The 19,707-nt window shown below is 42.2% G+C and overlaps 1 protein-coding gene across 2 annotated transcripts in view; it reads left to right on the plus strand.

Moving 5' to 3' along the window:
• TMEM45A (transmembrane protein 45A) overlaps positions 1-19,707 on the plus strand; it is a 113,927-nt gene that overhangs the window by 31,949 nt on the left and 62,271 nt on the right. The window contains exon 1 of one of the 2 annotated variants that reach the window (XM_055259466.2): positions 6,129-6,445. The exons of the other annotated variant lie outside the window; for it this stretch is intronic. The gene's annotated coding sequence lies outside the window, so the exon portion shown is untranslated. Of the gene's footprint in view, positions 1-6,128; positions 6,446-19,707 lie in introns of those variants that run through there. 2 annotated transcript variants of the gene reach the window in all.

Below are 19,707 nucleotides of genomic sequence, written 5' to 3' on the forward strand. Positions count from 1 at the left end.
CTAACAATATTGACCCTTGTTTTTATGATACTATCTTCACTTGGGGCAAATTTTCCCATGAATATGCCACTCCATCAGCCAATCTGATTAACCTGACCAATAGAAGCTGGGACCAAATCTCTTTAATTTGTCCCATGCAGCATTTAATTAAGGCTACCATCAACAGGACTCCAAATATCAGGAGTCCCAGAATATTGACTTGAAATCTACCTCCCTTTCCGCCCAGGCTCCTGGATTAAACCAGCTGACCAAATGCCACAAACCATCAGAATCTATCTTTGAAAGCCAAATGTCTTTTTCTTTAGGTTTCTGTGTTGACCTTTCCACTTGGCCCAAAAAGGCATTAATCTTGATTCAATAGGAGGTATGAGTGATGGTACAGTCCCTGACTTGGTCTGTAAGGAGAAAGTCTATCATCTATAACAATCCTGGCTATTGAGTTGAGACTGACCTGAATGCCTTTAAGGACCAAAGTGGTGTCACTGATGACATCATTTAAAGTAAGGGGTAAGTCCTGCATCATCTTTTTTTTTTTTTTTAGAAAATGTCTTATTCTGTTGCCCAGGCTGGAGCACAGAGTGGGGTGATCTCAGCTCACTGCAACCTCTGCCTTCTGGGCTCAGGTGATCCTCTCACTTCAGCCTCCCAAGTAGCTGGGACTACAGGTGTGTGCCACCATGCTCGGATAACTTTTTGTATTTTTTTGTAGAGATGTGGCTTTGCCATGTTGTCCAGGCTGGTCTCAAATTCCTGAGCTCAAGCCATCTGCCTGCCTCAGACTCCCAAAGTGCTGGAATTACAGACCAGAGCCACCGCACCTGGCCCATCATTTCTAATTATACAACTTCCATTGTTGGAAAGACTACCAGGAGGGTGTGCATAAGTAATGCGTCATTTACCCTCTGGGAAGCTTCTCCAAGTAACCAAGGATAGTCTCACTTTTTTTTTTTTTTTTTTTTTTTTTTTTTGTGAGATGGAGTCTCACTCTGTTGCCCAGGCGGGAGTGCAGTGGCATGATCTCAGCTCACTGCAACCTTCGCCTTCCAGGTTCAAGCGATTCTCCTGCCTCAGAGTAGTCTCATTTTTTAAAGAGATCTCCTTGGTGATCTGAAAGTTGCATGATCTGCTGGTAGTGTTTGTTTAAATGCTAGTAGGTCTCTTCTGACAACTCCTAAGATGCAACTCACTATGGTTTTTGTTGTTGTTGTTTTAACAGACAGGGTCTCACTCTGTTGCCCAAGCTGGAGTGCAGCAGTGCTATCATAGCTCACTGTAGCCTTAACCTCCTGGACTCAAGCAACCCTTCTGCCTCAGCCTCTGGAAGAGTTGGGACTACAGGTGAATGCCACCATGCTAGGCTAATTTTTAATTTTTTGTAGAGATGGGGTCTTGTTATGTTGCCCAGCTTGGTTTTGAACTCCTAGCTTCAAGCAATATTCCCTCCTTAGCCCCCCAGAATGTAGGGATTATAGGCATGAGCCACCAGGCCCGGCCCACTATGTTTTTGGGAGGGAGGCAAGTTAATGCCAAACTTCTCAAGAAGGATGGCATTGGGGATGTGCATGGTTCTCCTAGAAAGACCAGGATTGTCAACAATTGCTGGGGCCCTCAGGGGAACCCACATCAGTGGGGTTGGGGGAAGGAGTACAAATGATAGTTCTTCCAATGTGGCTTCCTGTCTAGTTGGTAAGTCTTGGGGTTCTTAGTTAAGTTAGAAAAATTGAAGCTGGTTGTTTTTGGAAAGACTGTCTGAGGGTAACCAGTCCTATCTCTCCTGTCTGTTCGTGCCACTGGCTGAGTGGCATTTGTTTACCCCCAAGAGTGACTGAGAATGGGAGTGATGAAGACATTCAGAGGTGTGGACAGGTGCTTGGTGTGGGAAGCATAAGAGTTGGGGCCATCCTTTGATGTTGCCAACAGTCTTCTTGGTAAGGTTAAAGGAATGGTTATCAAATTGTGGTGAGAACTATCTGATGGGGTGGCAGAACCACAGTCAGTAAAATTGAAGCTGCTTGCAACAGTTTGGGAGAGCATCATGAAGGCATTTTCTCTGGGGAGGAAGGCTCTAAGGCAGTTCTGAAAGACAAAGTATCACTAATGTCCCTCTTTCCTCTGTATATTGCAGGGTCTAAGGTGTATCTTCCTCATGTGCCTGGCTTGTTGCTTTCCTTTCACCCCAATCGTCCCCTATTTACACCAAGCCCTTTTGTCCAGAGGGTCAGGTGCAGGAAGGATAGTACATTTTGATAAAGTTTATAGAGATCCCTTATGTCCACTGCTTGGGCCCACACAGGATACTATAGGAGGACTCGGTGAGCAGTGTACTCAACTCAACTCTTAAGTGTTCATTACCTTTACGATCTAGGACAAGGTCAGTTCAACAGGAGATTGCAGGTGGCTGAACCAGAATTAAGTTTGAATGCCCTAGCCTTTTGTCCAGCCTAACTCTGAAGGTTACACCAACCCAGCTGGCCTAGTGTTACCATTAAGAGAAAGAATGAAACATCATGCCCAAGAATGGTCAGGTCAGGATCCCAAATTTTCCTAACCCTCTGCTCCTTTCATCTGGAACACGACCCAGGAAGTAGCTGAGCAAGATGATCCCTTTCTGGAGAGAGTTGCATCCAGTGACCAAACTGCATTACTAAATTGTGGGGGTCAGGAGGAGGTGAGGGAGATAGAGTCAGAAATATTTTTTTAAACTTTTTGTTTCGAGGTAATTGTAGATGCACATGCAAGTTGTAGGAAATAATACAGAGAAAGCCTGTGTACTCATCACCCAGTTTCCCCCAATGGTAACAGTCTGCAGAATTACAATATCTCAATATCTCAACAATATCCCATGGATACAATCAAGCTATTAATAAACATTTCCATCACTACAAAGATCCCTCATGTTGTTCTTTCATAGCCAAGCCTACTTCCCTCCTACTCCACCATCTCCTTAATACCTGGCAACCACTTATCTGTTCTTTATTTGTATAATTTTGTAACTTGAAGGATGTTGCACAAATAGAATTACAAAGTATGTATGGAAAGCATCCGGTCTTTCACACTCAGTATAAGGTCAGCTGTAGGTACTTTGGTAGGTGTTCTTTATCAAGTGTGGAGATTCCCTTCTATTCTTCTTTTTCTGAGCATTTTTATGGTGCTGAATTTTGTCAAGTGCTTATTCTACATCGATTGATATATTCATGTGATTTTTCTTTTCTTTAGATTGTTTGTATCAGGAATTGCATCGATCGACATTTGTTTTTGTTTTTTGTTTTTTTTTGTTTTTTTGTTTTTTTGTTTTTTTTTGAGACAGAGTTTCACTGTGTTGCCCCAGCTGGAGTGCAGTGGCAACTGCAGCCTCAACCTCCCAGGCTCAGGTGTTCCTCCCAACTCAGTCTCACCTGTGCCAGGGACTACAGGTGCGTGACACCATGCTGGGCTAATTTTCATATTTTGTGTAGAGATGGGGTTGTGTCATGTTGCCCAGGCTGGTCTCAAACTTCTGGGCTCAAAGGATTCACTGGACTCGGCCTCCCAAAGTACTGGGATTACAGGCATGAGGCACCAAGCCCGGGTTGATTGACTTCAGAATTTTGATTTTGCATCCCTGAAAAAAACTCCACTATGCTGTGGTATATAATTATTTTTATATATTGCTGAATTCTGTTTGGTAATACGTTGTTAAAGATTTCTGCAGCTTCACCTTGTTACAGCCTGGAAAATGTGGGAGTCTAGGATTTCTACTCAGCCTCTGTTCATGTAGGAGTGAGTGGGGCCAGGGTTTCTCCTGTGGTGTTTGGCTGAAGTAGAGCTATTACTGCCTACAAGTTTTCTTTTTGTCTTTCTAGGCTTCCCGTTTCCTGGACTTGACTAGAGAGAGCAGCGTTTGTTGAGACTCTTTTGTCTGTGCCTGTTGCCATTTTTGGGTTACTGGCTTCTTCAGCTCCAAGTTTGGGACAAAGAAACAACAGAAAGAAAGCCCAGGGAACTCAGCATCATGTCATTCCTTGGGTTCTGAGATTTCTAGCTCATCTGTCTTCTTCTCTCAACCTCTTGGCGTTTCTTATGTTGGAAAATATATAAAGTCCAGGATTTTTTGTTGTGCTTAGCAGGATAAATGGAATACTGATGTCCACTCCATCTTCCTGAGAGCACAAGGATTCTTTTTTTTTTTTTTAGTGATTTTTGGTCAATATCAGATGCCTGTTGATGGTAACGAGTGTGGAGGGTTAATCAATACCTTGACTATCAGCCCGTTGTTGAGTGGCTTCTGTGATAAAAAGTGCAGCATTGTGAGATTACAAATGATTCAGAAAGCTGATGAACACATGACACATTACTTTCAAGGGCTACATTCAAATATTGCTCCTTTGTGGGTTTCCTTGACTGCCAGAAGGATTGGAGTGTTGTGGTTCCACTCATGTAGTGCCACTTTACTTGGTGAGCAGGCTCCTGCATTTGTGGGGGCCTTACAGAGTTATGATAACATTGCAGTCAGGTCCATTGAAATTGAGGTGTCTGACTATCTAATTGTGGCAGACAGACTTGTAGGTGGCCCCTGTGATCTCTATTCTCTGGATTTTCAGAACTGTGGATGGCCATTGGGGGCCTAAGAGCAGTCTTTCGGCGCTAAGGGCAGCCTCTAGCTCACATCTAGAAAGAAACTGGGGAGTCAGTCCTAGAGCTGCAAAGAAATGAATTCTGTCAATGACCTGAGAAAGCTTGGAAGTGATTCTTCCCCAGTAGAGCCTGCAGATGACGAAGCAGCCCAGCTGACACCTTGATTGCATCCTTGTGAGAGCATAAGCAGAGGATCTAGTTAGGCCATGCCTGGACTTCCAACCTGCAGAAACTGTGCTGTGATATATATGTGTTGTACAAGGCACTAAGTTTGTGGGAATCTGTTGCACAGCAATAGATGACAAATACACCAACAAACAAGACATTATCATTGTAGTGAAAGCTTTGGACACTCATAATAAATTCTGATCCCTGCAGGGATGGCAAATTGCAGATGAGTTTATGTACCTATGATGGAGTACTGCAAACATATGTTTGGAGACATCTGTGGCATGCTGGGATAGGTGCTGGGTCTTGGAGATTATTTTAATATCTATTTTATAAGGTAGCTGTAAGAATTAAATGTGATAATGCAGGTAGAAACTGTTTAATGCAGGGTCTGGCGCCTTCCCTGGCGTGCAGCCCAGTGAGTGTGGCTCTTGCCCACTTAATATTTCAGTGAGGGAACGTTTCTGTCAATATGCACAAATTATAATGGCAATTGATTTGCAGATCTCTTCTTTCCTCCTCTCCTTCTAACCTACTAATCAAAAAACTGGTTAACCCTCCAACCGCTTTCCCAAGTTCAAAGCAACGTTTGGTGCAGTCCTGTCTCAATTCTCACATAACAAAGCAGTATTTCTTGGTTCCCTACAACGACCATCACTCAATACAAAAAACCAAGCAGGTCTGCCAAACCACTCTTATACCCAGCCCTGGTCATCTCCGCAGTAACAACTTCAATTCTAGTTAATAAGGACTTCAACGAAGGGTTCATTAAGGTTTTCCCTCCACCGAAAGAAAGAATACCGTCCCCAGGGAGCAGGGTCTTGGGCCCTATTATTTGCTCCCCGGAGAAAGAGAAGAGAGAGGAATCCCAAGGCGTGGCCTGAATGCCCTTTGGGGGCGTGGACAGCCCGGAGCCCCAGCCTCTTCCACTCCGAGCAGCAGGCGCGTCTTGTTTTCAGCCCCCGAACTGCTACAAATCATCCGCCTTATTTTCAGCCCCCAAACGGCTACAAATCATCCTGTTTAAACAAAGCAGTCTGTCTAAAAGGAGGGGCATACCAGGGCCGGGGCAGGGGCAAGACCTCGGAGTTGGCAACCTCCCTCTCGGCCCCGAGCCGTCCCGGGCGCGCAGCCGCCGAGTGCCACATCAGCGACGGCGCTGCACTTCCACGTTCCCTTAGGATGCAGCCAGCGGGCCTGAGGGAGGGGTGGGCCCAAGGCCCTCCGGAGTGGCGGGCCGCCCGGCCAATCGGCGGCAAGTGAGGAGCCGCGGCCACCAATGAGCTGGGGCTTGTGCCAGCCGCGGCCGCCGAGGCCCGTGCCCCGCGGGGGGAACAGATGAAGCACATCTGGACAGCTGTGCTGAGAAGCTCTGCAGCCCCCTCGCGGGCCGACGTCAGCCGAGCACGTCCCCCACGTCCTCTCCTTGTCGCCACTTACTGTTTATTCGTTTTCCCAAAGAAGCGACTAGGGACCCAAGTTTAAAACTCCCCCCCCACGCCCAATGCGAGACGTGGCCAGATCCCATCCAACACACGGTTTAATTTTCATGGGGCTCTGGGATCAAAAGAACAGAAACAGCAACAACAAAAGCCCAGCCGCTGTCTGATTTTAAGCTGGCAAAGTGGGAAAAATAAAGTGTTGAGTAAACAGACCAAGTTGGGTAAGTTGTGGATATGTGCTGGATATCATATTTCTCTTGCCGTGATCTCTATCCTGTGTCTTTTTGCTGTTCTCACCAGCTTTCTCTTCATCAAGGGGAGAAAAGTAACACTTGCTGCGACAAACTGGACCCTTCGCTCCCTTCTCTTCCGTTTCACTAACATTTTAATTTAATTTTTTTGGTTTGCTATTCATTTTTTTTTTTTTTTTGGTGCGCTAGTTTTAAATATCCTGGGAGCAGCAATGTGATTGATATCCTGTTGTAAACCTCTAACTCCAAAATTGAATCTATTGATAAATTTATTTCTCTATTTTCTTTCTGTGAAAATGCTGTGGACATTTGTAAAGCCAAAATCGTTTTTTATCCCCGACTCTGGGACTGTTGTGATGGGAGATTGAGAAAATTATCTGATCTTCTCAGAATTAACACGTTTGCTTCTGTTAATAGGATGTCTAGTAAAAGTTATGTAAAACCTGGGTTATGCAGGTAGTTGCTGGATTTTTCACTTAAATCTGGAGGTAGCTGCAAGTCAAATATATGTCTTTTCGGTATTCTCCTATCCATAGTGGGAGACCTGAATTCCTTTATAATAGTTAAAAACAAACAAACATGTGACAGATCACTTGTGTGTTCATAAACTTATAATAGTATATATATACTGTATAGTATATATACACTATATAGTATGGTGTATATATATATACTATATACATGCTATATATACACTATGCTATATAGTATATATACTCTACGTATGCTATATAGTATATATACTCTATATATGCTATATATATTTTGTTGTTGTTGTTGTAGTTTGTTTTTGAGACAGAGTCTTGCTCTTGTCGCCAAGGCTGGAGTGCAATGGCACAATCTTGGCTCACTGGAACCTCTGCCTCCCGGGTTCAAGCGATTCTCCTGACTCAGCCTCCCAAGTAGCTGAGATTACAGATGCCCGCCACCATGCCCAGCTAATTTTTGTATTTTTAGTAAAGATGGGGTTTTGCCATGTTGGCCAGGCTGGTCTTGAACTCCTGACCTCCGGTTATGTGCCTCCCTCGGCCTCACAAAGTGCTGGGATTACAGATGTGAACCACTGCACCCGACCTTATAATTGTATATTAAAACAATAATTCTATCAAAATAATATGAAATTGTTATATGTACATGCTTGCAGATAGTTCCGGTATACATTTCAGGCTTTAGAAACAGAATGATGAAAAATATTCAGTTAGGTGAGTGGCCTGAGACCCACTCCATCTGAAACATCTATAATCCCCTCTGTTTAACCAATATTTTGGATTTGAGACTTTTGTCATATGTTATTTACTGTAATGGGAGAGCTGGATAGAATGGATCTTTAATTTCTGGCTCAGAAAGCAGTAGATGGGAATTTAGTATGATAAATAAAAGTTGCAGGCCGGGCGCGGTGGCTCACGCCTGTTATCCCAGCACTTTGGGAGGCCAAGGCAGGTTGACTATGAGGTCAGGAGATCGAGACCATCCTGGCCTGTCTCTGCTAAAAATACAAAGATTAGCTTGGTGTGGTGGTGCGTGCCTGTAGTCCCAGCTACTTGGAAGGCTGAGGCAAGAGAATCTCTTGAACCCAAGAGGCAGAGATTGTAGTGAGCCAAGATCATGCCACTGCACTCCAGCCATCTCCAGCTCTGGCAACAGAGTGAGACTCCATCTAAAAAAAAAAAAAAAAAAAATTCTGAGTGTGTTTTTTATTCAGAAAGGTAATGCATACAAAGCAGATAGAGCAGCTCAAGTGATTTGCAGGGAAGCAGGCTTAGAAGGAACAGTATTGCAGAGAAGCAATGTAAAGAGCCAGCTGGCCTGGTTCAATTCACAGCCCTACCACAGTAACTTACCTAGGGCAAGTTACTCAGCCCCCCTGTGCCTCAGCTTCCTCCTCTGTAACATGGAGAATTTCCTCCTCTGTGGTGAGTTTCCTTCTCAGTTCCCTCATCTGTAATGTGCTAATAATAATGGCACCTACATCATGGGGTTGTCTCAAAGACTGAGTTAGCATACATTAAACATTTGGAATAGTTCTGGCCCATAGTCCCATAGTATGTCTTTGCTGTTGTACTCACTCTTTGTTACCTTCCTTCCCAGCCTGCACTGTTGCACATCAGTTTCCCCAGCTGCCATTCTGACTTCTGCTCTAGCAACTGGTATTAACTGAGTGCTGACCACTTGCTAGCCAGCATTGTATGAGGCTATAAGGAGAGAGAGTCTTGAATGAGGAGTGAGGTAGAATTGATCTTCTTAGGAAGATCTAGAAGGTTCTGAAGTGCAGGGGATAGAAAAAGGCTATCTGTTGTAGGATGACTTCACAGAAGGGCTTGCGTTTCTGGGAATGGGTTTTGCCAAACAGTTTTGGTTTGGGAATGGGAGGAAGGGAAGGGATTATAGAGGAGCAGGAACATTTTAGGAGGAAGGAGACCTTTTGCAGCGGCAAAGGCACTATGGCTGGAAAGTGAGGAGCTATCCTGTGGATGTTGGGACATTGGGATAATCTGTGGGAGCTTAGTTGGAGGAAAGTTTGGAAAGGTGGGAGAGGTGGGAAGGGACAGTATAAATTACCTGATAAGGAAAGAGAGGCTTGGGAGGTAGATTGGTGGGGAGATGGCAAGCCGAACTGTCAGCAGTTACACAGAAGAGGTGTTTCTGGAATAATCCATCTCTGGGGTCCTGTCTTCTCTCTTGCCCAGCATTCCCTTCCCGTCTGCTCCACTGCTTCTGTAACCTCCATCCAGGTCCTGCAGGTTGGGTGGGTAGGGATGGGCAGTCAGTCTGGGACCTGTGTTTTGGATTCATTCCGTGGTGGCTGTCTTGGAGCTCTGTTTAAGTGGTCTGGTGCTCAGGGCAGTTACCCAGGCTACTTTTTGTTAACAGGCCATGCCCTAAAGTCTTTGACATGGATGTGATTGTTACAACCCTCCCCATCCACATACACGCTCATAGTGTATGCTGAGTAGCTCTTTCTCATCCTGCTGATAGAATCATCTACTCACATTTTAACACATATAACTTCATAACTTACAATTATTGAAGTAGATAAGAACTGTAATATGCACTTAAGTGGAGAGTCACTTTGGAGTTCCCTTGCTTTCTCTTCCCTCAGAGCATTGTTCTGTGGTAGAGAGGTGTGCCTGGCACTGCTGTTGACCACCTGTGTGACCTCAGGCAAGACATTGAGCCCTTGGGTCCTCCTTGCCATCATCTGTGAAATGATCCCTAAAGGCCCTTTTTCTCTCAGATAGTCATTTATTCTTCTCCCCAGATCCCTGGAACAGTCCATTATTCACAGATGGCTATTTGATACATCTGTGACTAATATTTTCTGATCACTTAATACATGGTGGATGTTCTGATGATGGTCGTGTCCTCCTCACATCCTCCTGAGAGGGTTGGTATCTATTTGTGTCTTGTTTTTCTAGTTGAGGAGACAGGAGCAAAGGCAGTTTAAGAAATTTGCCCAAGATTACACAGTGAACAAGTGGCAGGTGCAGACCCAGTCTAACTTTGTAGCCCAAGCCTTAACCAATAGGCTATGCTACCTTAGGTATGATTCAGCTACAGCTGCTCTTCTTGTTTGTGGTGGTGATAGTTGAGAAGTACACGGAAGGAAGATCATTGGAGAAAGGGCATATTTGGAGATATTGATTTGGTAAAATTTGCCTGGCAGGGCCAGAATAGCAATGTGAATCTTGTCTATGAAATGTGCTCCATATGGAAACAGGAGACATGTGGATCTCGTTGAAGTCATGCACTCTGTCTTTTCACCTTGTTTGAACAAAACCCACATACCACCTGGTTGTCTAGCAGACACTCAATACATGTCAATTGAATGACTGTCCCCTTTGAAAAAGGAAGTTGTGACCACGCTATTTTTATTTGAAAAAATAGAGAAACTATGAAATGTCCCAAGACTCGTGGGAAAATGGGTCAGATGCCAGGTAAACATTCTACTTCTACTTTTGGGGCATCCCACTTTCTCTTTTTATTTCTGGACATGCTGTGGTTTTGGGCTAAGAACTTCTCATGGTGAATATCAATGAAGGTCTATTTTAGGTATATAGTTATTAATCATATCCACTCTGGATTTGGCATCTATCTTTTTGGGAATTCATTCCTTAAATATTTTGTGTATTGAATCAACTTTAAAATATTTGAAAAATGTTTTAGGTTGCTCTTTATCTAATGTAGTTGCTCTTTTCAGTATGGCATAGTGACTAAGCACACAGGCTTTGAAGTCAGACTGTGAAGGTTTGAATTCCAGATCTGATTCTTACCAATGTGGCCTTGAGCAAGTCACTTTCCTCTAGAAGCTTTTATTATCTGTAAAATGGGGATACTCATACTCATTACATGAGAAAATCCATGGAGAGCATTCAGTATATTGTCTGGCTCACAGTAAAGCCTGCACATGTAAGCAATTCTTTTTTTATCGTGGTAAAATATATAACAACATAAAATTTAACCATCTTAACCATTTTTAAGTATACAGTTCAATGGCATTAAGTACACTCACATTGTTGTGTAACCATCACCACCATCCATCTCCAGACATTTTTCATCTTCCCAAACAGAAACTTAATACTCATTAAACAATAAATCCCTGTACCCCTTACTTTGTCAGCCTCTGGAACCAATATTCTACTTTCTATTTTTATGAATTTGACTATTCTAGGTACCTCATGTAAGTGGAATTATATAATATTTATTCTTTTATGTTTAACTTATTTCATTTAGCAAAATGTCTTCAAGTATCATCCATGTTGTGGTATGTGCCAGAATATCCTTCCTTTTTAAGGCTGAATAATATTTCATTGTATGTATATACCATCTTTTGTTTATCCATTCATTCATTGGTAGAGGGACTTAGGTTGTTTTCACCTGTGATGGTTAATTATGTTTCAACTTGTCTAGGCCACAGTACTGAGCTATCTGGCCAAACATTATCCTAAATGTTTATTTGAAGATATTTTTTAGATGATGATATGGTTTGGCTTTGTGTCCGCACCCAAACCTCATCTTAAATTGTAATCCCCATAATCCCCACGTGGAGAGGGAGGGACCTGGTGGGAGGTGATTGGATCATGGGGACAGTTTCCCCCATGCTGTTCTCGTGATACTGAGTGAGTTCTCATGAGACCTGATGGTTTTATAAGGGACTCTTTCCCCACTTGTTTTCTCTGTTTCCTGCCACCATGTGAAGAAGGTCCTTGCTTACCTTTTGCCTTCTGCCATGACTGTAAGTTTCCTGGGGCCTCCTCAGCCCTGTGGAACTGTGAGTCAATTAAACCTCTTTCTTTTATGAATTACCCAGTCTCGGGTACTTCTTCATAGCAGTGTGAAAATGGACTAATACAGATGAGGTTAACATTTAAATCAGTAGACTTTGAGTATGGCCTCCATAATGTTGGTAGGCTTCATCTAATCAATTGAAGGCCTCAGTAGAAAAAGATTGAATTCCACTCAAGAAGAGAGAATTCTGCCTCCAGACTGCCTTTGAACTTGAGACTACAGCAAGTCTTCCTTGCACCTTCAGCCTGCTAGCCTACCCTGTAGGTTTTGGACTTGGCTAGCCTTCACAATTGTGTGAACCAATTCTCAAAATCAATCTGTCCGTGTATGTGTGTGTGTGTTTGCGTGTGTGTGTCCTGTTGGTTTTGTTTCTCTGGAGTACCCAGTCCCCTAATTAATACACCATCTTTTGGCTACTTGGGAATAATGCTGCAATAAACATTGGTGTACAAATATCTATTTAAGTTTATGCTTTCAATTATTTTGGGTGTATAACCAGAAGTGGAATTATTGGATCACCCCCTATTTTTTAATATTTTGAGGAACCATCCTACTGTTTTTTTCACAGCAGCTGCACCATTCTATTTTACATCCCCACAGCAGTACACAAGGGTCCCAATTTCTCCACATTCTTACAAACACTTGTTATTTTCTGTTTTTAATTTAAAAAATAATAGACATCGTAATGTGTGTGAAGCATTTTGTTGTGGTTTTGATTTGCATTTCCCTAATGTTTAGTGATGTTGAACATCATTTCATGTGCTTGTTGGCCATTTGTAAATCTTTAGCCCATTTTAAAATTAGAGGTTTTTTTTTGTGTGTGTGTTGTAGGAGTTCTTTATATATTCTGGATATTAATTCCCTATCGGATATATTATTTGCAGATATTTTCTTCCATTCTTTGGGTTACCTTTCCACTGAGTTGGTAGTGTCTTTTGATGCATAACAGTTTAACATGTTGATGGTCTAATTGCTTTATTTTTTTTGTTTTTTGCCTGCCCTTTTGGTGTCATATCTAAGATATGATTGCCAAATTCAATGTCCTGAAGCTTTTTCCATGTCTTCTTCTGAGAATTTTATAGTTTTAGCTCATATGTGTAAGTCTTTGTTCCATTTTGAGTTAATTTTGTAAATGGCGTAAGGTAATAGGTGTTCACCTTCATTCTTTTGCATGTGGATAGTTAAGCAATTCATTAATAATTTTTATCAACCATTATAATGTTTGTCTCTATGTAGATATCATAAGCATAGACATAGCCATAGTTTAAAAATATTAATTCATTCTTGACATCATTTTTCTAATTATGTTTAAAGTACTGATTTTTTCTTATAGAATTACTCAAAAATTCTGTACTTGGATCAGGTGCAGTGGCTCACGCTTGTAATTCCAGCACTTTGGGAGGCTGAGGTGGGTGAATCACTTGAGGCCAGGAGTTGGAGACCAGCCTAAGCAACATAGCTAAACCCCATCTCTAGTAAAAACACAAAAATTAGCTGGGCGTGGTGGCATGTGCCTGTAATCCCAGCTACTTAGGGTCTGAGGCAGGAGAATCATTTGAGCCTGGGAGGTGGAGGCTACAGTGAGCCGAGATTGCGCCTCTGCACTCCAGCCTGGGCAACAGAATGAGACAAACAAACAAACAAAGCCCTACACTTTATAGCTTTTAGTATTTCCAAGGAAGACAAATTATTCTTGTGGTCAAATGGCATTGGTGGCTGATAGCTATTTTTTTTTTTTAACTATTTTTACCTTTTTGTGGTGTTTAGAATTAAAAAAGCAACATCCCCATGTTGCAGAAAATTGAAATAGATTGTACAGAGTCGAAAGTAATGGTTCCTCTTCTATTTACATGGTTTCTTCCCTTCCACTACTCTCCCCACAATTAAACTTTGTTAATAGTCTGCTCTATATTTTTCTAGACCTTCTCCAAGAGTCCATTCACAGGTATAGATTTAAACATATATATTACTTTAAAATATACATGGGACCATATTTTATACATTGTTCTGACCTTGTTTTTTTAAAAAGTCTCAGCAGTATAAAATACACACATCTCAATCTGTCCACTGAGACCCAGAGATCTCGTGAACATACTGTGTCCTGGAGACCAGACAATAGCACTCAAGTGAAAGAATGTTCTTTTTCTATATAACACATAACAGTGGTATTGGGTTACATTTGTTGAACGAGGCCTGTTTGCACTGTTCCCTCTCTCTGGACTCTTGGCTCCCCTCTGTGAGCCATCAGATTGACTGTTTCTAGTCTCGTCTGACTTTCAATGCCCCTGCCAAGGACTCTCATATTCGGTTGTCTCAGAGAAAGCTCGGAAGACAACAAATCCTTTCCCGCATCCACCCATCACCGCTTCTGAGCAGCCTGGGCCCCTCTGGTGCCATCAACAATCTTGAAGTGGCAACAGGTCCAGAGGCAAATGGCTCCTTCCTTGCTGCTGTTTTATGCAAAGATTGCTATCCTCTGTGGCTTTTTGTTTCTCCTTCAAGATAAATTTTTAAAAAATGAACAGCAAGATGGTGCTTTCCACAGCAAGGAAGTGGGTGGTATGCCTGCACCTTTCTCCAGAATTCTTGAAATTCCACAAGCTTAAAAACATACACAATATTTTATTAAATTCTTTTTAGTAGATGAGAAAATTGATTTTTAAAAATTATGATATGCTTATGGAAATTGATGTTTAGAAAGGTAAACTGTACTACCTGTAAAATTCCACAGGCTTAAAAACACCTACACAATATTTTATTAAATTCTTTTTAGTAGATGGGAAAATTGATTTTTAAAAAATATGATATGCTTAAGGAAATTGATGTTTAGAAAGGTAAACTGTACTTCTTGTATAGTAAGCAAAGAATATGAAAATTTATCTGATTTTAGTTCTCTTTTCATTGAACATTCCTGTTGCCTCCAAAAGATAGCACATTGCCCTTGAAAATTCTACAGACTAGTCCTGTGGTGCTTAACCAATGTGCAGCTGAATTGCCTGTGGAATATTTAAAAAATACACCCATGCTTGTCCTGCCCCTGGAGATTCTATTTCAGAAGGTGTGGAGTGAGGCCAAGGCATCTGTGAAAAGCTCCCCAGAGATCTGATGGTTGGCCTGGGTTGAGAACCATGGATCTAGTGGGAGGAGTTTCCCAGCCAAAGTTCCAAATCCTCACAGGTGGGCTGGTGTCCTTCATTCCTGATGACGCTTAGAACTGGCCTCAAGCAGTCACAGTTGGAGGAAAGCTCTACCTAAGGTCCTAATTAAAAACAAATAAATTGGATGGAAACTCCTTCTTCTTGGGATGTTTACAGAGGTTACCTTTTTACCCTGTTGCCTCATTCCCATGAAAACTCACTTGTCTAACTAAGCTGAAAGGTGGAATCTTTCTCACCAATTTTTGTAGCGCTCCTATGAACTTCACTTTTTTGGGAGCCAAACTTCCCTCAGTGCCGCAGTTATTTCGTGGTAGTAACATAGGTGTTTAGGAGACATCTGAATTCCCTCTCAATGACCTAAAAGTATAATTAGTCCATTTTCTGACGTGAGTCAACAACTAGGGTTGCCACACAGACCCAATTCTTAGTAGAGACTGTGTCTATCTCGGACCCAGAGTTGACCACTAATTACATTTCAGTAAAAAATATTACTTTTAATTTACCTTAAATTTCACAGAAGAAAAAGAAACCGAAGTGAAATTTAAGGAATTTCTGAACTTCAGACAAATATCTCTTAAAACAAGACATATTAGTTCCTTAAAGATTCCTCCAAAAAATATCAAACTGTTGGGATTATTAGCTACTCTCATAAAATTCAGAGTACATTCTTCATATCCAAATAGACCTACATTTTATATAACTACCCTCACACTTTAAATTAAAAAAAAGAAAAAGTTCCAGATCTGACTTTGATATGTCTAGGTATGGATCTTTTTCTTTCTTTTTTTTTTTTTTTAACACCTTTTCTCCTGATATGTCCTTTCAATTTGAGGATCCATGTCTTTCTTCACCTCAGGGAGTTTTTCACCAATTATCTAATTTTTTCTTTCTCTCTCCTTAAAAGCCAGGCATAATTCAAACTAATGATCATGGCGAACTGTTAAAGGCAGATTAAAAGAAACCAAAATTGAGAGCTGCATCATAATAAGGAATGCATTTAGGAAAGATTTGGGGATTCTACCTGTGTATCTGTCGATCTATCAATTTTTTTTTTTGAGACAGGGTCCCACTCTGTTGCCCAGGCTGGAGTGCAGTGGCATGACCATAGCTCACTGCAGCTTCAACCTCTTGGGCTCAAGCCATCTTCCTGCCTCAACCTCTCATGTAACTGGGATTACAGGTGTGTGCCACTGTGCCCAGCTAACTTAATTTTGTTTTCTTTGTAGAGATGGGATCTCCCTATGTTGTCCAGGCTAGTCTTGAACTCCTGGCCTCAAGTGATCCTCCTGCTTTGGCCTGCCAAAGTGCTGGAATAACAGATGTGAGCCACTGGACCTGGCCTAAATACTTTATATTAATGAAAATTAACTAATATTAAAAATGTTAGCAAGGAAGAAAAAAATTATAGAAAATGCTCACAGCAAAATCATGTCATGGCTAAACCTTGGGGATAAAGACCAGAGGAAGACAGAGTGAAAAGGGAGTAAAAAAGGTTGTGCAGAAGAAGAATGGGGAGTATTGGGGTCAGACTCCTTCCAGGCATCTTACCTTTCAACAGGTACCCAGGAGAACTGACCCCCAGTTTCTCCATCCTTGATGTTGCTGTTCCTCCTTCTGCACTGACCTCTGTGTGGGTGTACTTGGGCATGAAGCTGGACTGCCAAAGAGAACGATGACCTTTCTTTCTTCTTCTTCTTCTTCTTCTTCTCCTTCTTCTTCTTCTTCTTCTTCTTCTTCTTCTTCTTCTTCTTCTTCTTCTTCTCCTTCTTCTTCTTCTTCTTCTTCTTCTTCTTCTTCTTCTTCTTCTTCTTCTTCTTCTTCTTCTTCTTTCTTCTTCTTTCCTCTTCTTCTTCTTCTTCTTCTTCTTCTTCTTCTTCTTCTTCTTCTTCTTCTTCTTCTTCTTCTTCTTTTCTTCTTCTCTTCTTCTTCTTCTTCTTTTCTTCTTCTCTTCTTCTTCTTCTTCTTCTTCTTCTTCTTCTTCTTCTTCTTCTTCTTCTTCTTCTTCTTCTTCTTCCTCCTTCTCCTTCTCCTTCTTCTCCTTCTCCTTCTCTTTCTTCTTCTTTTTCTTCTTCCTCTTCCTCCTCCTCCTCCTCCTCCTCCTTCTTCTTCCTTCTTCTTTTCTTCTTCTTCTTCTCCTTCTCCTTCTTCCTCTCTTTCTCCTTCTCCTCCACCTCCTCCTCCTTATTCCTCTTCCTCTTCTTCTTCTTCTTTTCGTGAGACACAGTTTCACTCTGTCATCCAGGCTGGAGTACAGTGGCACAATCTTGGCTCACTGCAGCCTCCGCCCACTGGGTTCAAGCAATTCTCCTGCCTCAGCCTCCCTAGTAGTTGGGACTATAGGCACACACTACCACACCTGGCTAATTTTTGTATTTTTAGTAAAGATGAGGTTCACTATGTTGGCCAGACTGGTCTTGAACTCCTGACCTCAAGTGATCTGCCCACCTCAGCCTCTCAAAGTGCTGGGATTACAGGCCTGAGCCACTGCACCTGGCCTCTCCTTGCTGCTTCTATGACTTCTTGGACAGTTTATTTCCAGTGGGGTAGCAGACAGATGAATCAATACTTCATCCTCCAGGGGCACGTTTGGGAACCTCTCTGTATAAATTAAGCCTCATTTTCCTCAACAGAAAATTGGGCCTGTTTCTCCTTACTTCTAAATGTCATTGCAGAGGTTTCATGAAGTGATGTGTGTGATGGGACTTTGTCCAACGTAAGATACTTTGCAGAAGTGAGTGATTCTGTGACCACAATCTTGCTATGAAGCTTTTTCTTCACAGGAAGATACATGAACAACTAATGATTGAGTGACTGTTGGTTAGGTGTCAACCTCTTCTCAGGCTTCTTCTTATTTTACTCTCATGGACAACTTGTCGGGAAGAGGCTATTATTATTCTCATTTTATTGATAAGCCCAGAGAGGTTAAGTAACTCATGCAAGGTCACACCGTGGTGAAATCAGGATTTAAACACAGGGTAGCTTCACTCCAGTGTCTGAACTGTTAACATTTATGCCATGTGTAACATTATTTTCAGGAATGAAACAATGTTATTGGTTGCCACTTTTCAGAGAATTGGCAAGTGCTCAGGTTTAATGCAGGTGGGCAGAGGCAGAGGTGTCACTGGGTGCTCTAGCCTCTGTATCCTGAACTTCCAGCTTCCTCTTACTGTCCATTTGTGATCCTGGGAGAGTGAAACACTGTCTCTTCTGTGCCTGATCCACTCTTGTTCAAGTGTCCAGCACCCTTTCCCTGAATTACTGCAAAGAGCTCTCAAATTATCTGTGAGAGTCCCTTGTAGCCTGAGTCCCTTGTAGCCTTATATTTTTGTAAAAAAAAAAAAAATCTTGCTTGGATATCACCACAATGTTAAACTACTTCAAGATATTTAAAAGCCTCTAAACACTTCATCTCAGTTCCTGTCCTTGTAGATGGTAACAGCTTGCAGACTAGCACTGGTCCACAGGGTGTGGTTGAAATAGCACTGCTGCAAGGATCTCCTGGCTTTGATTCTTGCCCCCTATAACCTATGCACCACAGAGCAGCCAGAGTGGTTCTTGAAAAATACAACTAAAAGTCACATTTTTCCCCTGGTTACACCCTCCAGTAGCTTCCTATTGCATTTAAAATAAAATCCAGATATTTACCAATGGCCCAAAAGTCCCTGGGTCATCTGGCCCTGCCTGTATCCACACGCTTTCATCTCCTCCCTTGCCCGCTGGATATCTCCAATGTTACTGAAACATAGGTAGGCTTGGGTAACAGTTGGTTCAAACATGGAACACATAATAATCTGGGATGTGAGATACACTCTGTTTTGTCCTTTCCTCTACTGGATCAAGCATGGACAAGTGCTTCTATCACTTTCTCTCCAGCAGCAAGAGCCATGCCACTAGTTTCTCAATGAGCAAGATGACCAAAACCAAGTCTCAGAAAAGATTTGTGCAAAACTGTGCTTATGTAGTGTAGCCTGTTGCCTCTCTGGTGAACTCAGCCTGAAGATGTCTGTATTCTGTTGAAGTCTCATACCTGCTTTTTAGACTCTTTGTTTCCTCTCCCTGAAAATGGGTCTGTCATGGGTCAAGATGATGGAGGGGTCATTCCAGATGTTCCTGAGATTGGAGAACAAAAGGTTGACCGTGTGGTTGTTGTCACAGACTCATCGCTGGGGAGCGTGGCTACCATTGCTGTATTGGTTATTTAATGACTGAGGGGGAAACACAAATTTTGGTCAAACAATTTCCTGGTGGGTTTAGTGCTTGCTGCCCAGAGAGCCTCTTGTGTGGAGGCATCCAGGAGAGGCACCCATCTCACCACGTGCTCTGCCATGGCAATGAATGAGAAGGAAGCAGCTACATGGAAAATGGTTCATTTAGCAACAGAGAGCCATAGTTTCTAGGAAACTGACTTCCCACTCTTCTCCCTAACATCCCCCCAACCTTTAACTTTTTAATCCACTGCCTATTCCAATCATTTTTGGACTTTCAGAAGAAGATTTCATTGTCTTTTGCTAATCAATTGCCATGGCAATGGCAACGATTCTCACATTTTAGTGGCAGGAAATTTATGTTTAATAGAACTGAGAATGTGATGTAGAAAAGTGCATCTTTGCCAAGCATCCCAGGTGATTCTGACGTAGCTGGTCCAAAGACCTTACTTTGAAAAACACTGGTTTTAGGATTGTCTGTTCTGTGTAATGATACTAGTGTTGAGTGCAAAGTGTTTTAAAGAAGTTCTGTTTCTGCCCAAGATGGAGTAACAGGGCCAGATTTACCCTTTTGCCTGACACA

The sequence above is a fragment of the Symphalangus syndactylus genome, chromosome 21 (assembly GCF_028878055.3).
Source record: "Symphalangus syndactylus isolate Jambi chromosome 21, NHGRI_mSymSyn1-v2.1_pri, whole genome shotgun sequence".
In the NCBI taxonomy this organism is placed as follows: domain Eukaryota; kingdom Metazoa; phylum Chordata; class Mammalia; order Primates; family Hylobatidae; genus Symphalangus; species Symphalangus syndactylus.